We start from the raw sequence: 2,198 nt of genomic DNA on the forward strand, positions 1-2,198 counted from the left end.
TCAGTGGCTCAGCCTGTCATCCCGCGCCTTTGGGAGGCTGAGGTGAGTGGACTGCCTGAGCCCGTGGGTTCGAGATCCGCTTGGGCAGCGAGACCTCATCTCTCCAATAAATCAAAAAATCAACCGGACGTGGTAGCTCATGCCTGTAAATCCAGCTACTCGGAAGGCTGAGGCGGAAGGATCGCTGGATCCCACAGGTCTAGGCTGCGGTGGCCGGGAGTGGCCACTGCACTCCAATCTGGGCCACAGAGTGAGACTCCAACTAAAAAAAAAAAAAAATGGCTTGAGGCCTGAGAACGCCCACCCGCGTGGGGCTTCAGGGACCACAGAGCTCACAGTGTTGGCAGTGACTACAAGTATGGGCCGAGGCTACCTACCCTGACAGCCCCGAGGGCCTATGGGCACCTGCCTGCTGGGGGACCAGCTGGCCACACCCTCGGGGCGGGTCTCCAGCCTGGAGCACAGGTTCTTGGGTTCCCGCACAGTGAGTTTCTTTCCAAATCCTGCTTTCTTTCTGAGTGAGACTCGGACGGGCTGGTCTTGCTTCAGGGCCCCTGCACTGCCCCAGGAGTTCTGGGCTGTGGGGGTGGGATGCTCTCTGCCTGTGTCCCCCCATTGCTCCAGGGGTCCTTGGCTGTTGGGGTGGACGAGTGTGCAGGGCTGACTCCCAAGCCCCAGGAGAGCAGGAGTCCTCTTTTCTCTGGGGGTAGGGTTAGATGGGACAAAGCCGGGCACAGATAGGACAGAGACCAGTGACCGGGGGTGATGGGCTGTTTCCTGCTCTGGGCTGGGGCAAGGGTGGGACGCGGGGCCCTGGGCTCACCTTGGAGTTCTCAGTTTCAGCTTCTGCTCAGCAGCTCAGGGAAGCCTCCAGGCCTTGAGGAGGAGCTGGGACCCTCCTCTTTGTACCCTCGGTCAAGGGCAAAGTCCCTGGAACCCTCCTTGCCCTCCCTCTGTTCCCCGATTAACCTCACCCCAGAGAGCCCTCCAGTTAATTGCTAATCGTCAGCTCTGCGGGGGGGGGGTCTGTGGCCAGGCTCTCCCCCTCTCACTAGACATCAGCCTCAACGAGACCCAGCTAGGACATGGACACACCTCTGCCTCCAGGCAGAGACCCTCATGCCACTCAGGCTCCTTGCTCCCAGGGTCCCAAAAGAGATTCTGTGGGTCTGGCCCATCTCCTCATTCCTGGTGCCACAGGGCACCCAGGGAGTAACCTACGTTTGGCCTTGGCAAGTGTCTGGGTGTCTATGAGTCTGGAGGTGACAGAGGGATCACCAGGAGATAAACCTAGAGTGCTGGATGGTGGCGGGTCTCTAATGCCCAACCATGGCCTAGGATGAGAGTCCAAATGTGAGCCACTGCCAGCCTGGGGAGGAACTGATCTGGATTTTGGAATGTTCCCATGGGGTGGGGTCGGGATGTGTCAAAGGGAGCCATTCTGGAGGCAGAGAGGCCAGTTTAGAGGCTAATCCAGGTGAGACATGATGAGGCCGGAACTGAGAGAAGAAGAGGAGGGGTGGAGGGGCGCCTCTCAGAGTTGCTCAGGCAGAGGAACTGGGGATGAGAGGGAGGGAGGAACAGGAAATGTATGACTGGCAGCTCTCTGAATCGGGAGGCTGATGATGGCATGAGGTCTGTGTGGATTCCTTAAGCCCAGAGAGGAGTCTTGGGGAGCCTTTGAGAAGCTTGTTTCCTGTCATGGGACCCTGCAGCCGGAGCCGGATCCTAAACACACAGGGAGACGAGAAGGGAGCTTTTGGAAGGGATTAAAGATTTGGTCAGTAAGCTGGACAACACAGCGAGAGCTGGTCTCTAAAAAAGAAAATTGCTGGGCGTGGTAGCACACAACCAGCTACTTGGGAGGCTGAGGCAGAAGGATTGCCTGAGCCCTGGAGCTGGAGGTACAGTGAACCATGATGGTGCCACCACACTCCAGCCTGGGAGAAAGAGTGAGACTCTGACTTAAAAAAAAAAAACAAATTTGGTCAGAGCTAGCAATGGTGGTTCAAGATCTAGCTTGAGCAACTGTCTGAGCAATCTGTCTAACACTGTCAATTCATGCATCCATCAGGTTCATCCATTTATCCTTTTTAAAAATTATTATTATTTTTTGAGTTGGAGTCTCACTCTGTTGCCCAGACTGGAGTGCAGTGGCCACTCCCGGCCACCGCAGCCTCGACCTGCTGGGCTCTGGC

General features: G+C 56.7%; 1 protein-coding gene across 1 annotated transcript in view; it reads right to left on the reverse strand.

The window, feature by feature from the left end:
* Nucleotides 1–2,198, reverse strand: part of LOC103251098 (sodium-dependent phosphate transport protein 2A) — an 18,696-nt gene that overhangs the window by 14,352 nt on the left and 2,146 nt on the right. The window lies entirely within an intron of this gene.

The sequence above is a fragment of the Carlito syrichta genome, unplaced genomic scaffold, assembly GCF_000164805.1.
Source record: "Carlito syrichta isolate Samal-C Ts95f unplaced genomic scaffold, Tarsius_syrichta-2.0.1 Scaffold136058, whole genome shotgun sequence".
In the NCBI taxonomy this organism is placed as follows: domain Eukaryota; kingdom Metazoa; phylum Chordata; class Mammalia; order Primates; family Tarsiidae; genus Carlito; species Carlito syrichta.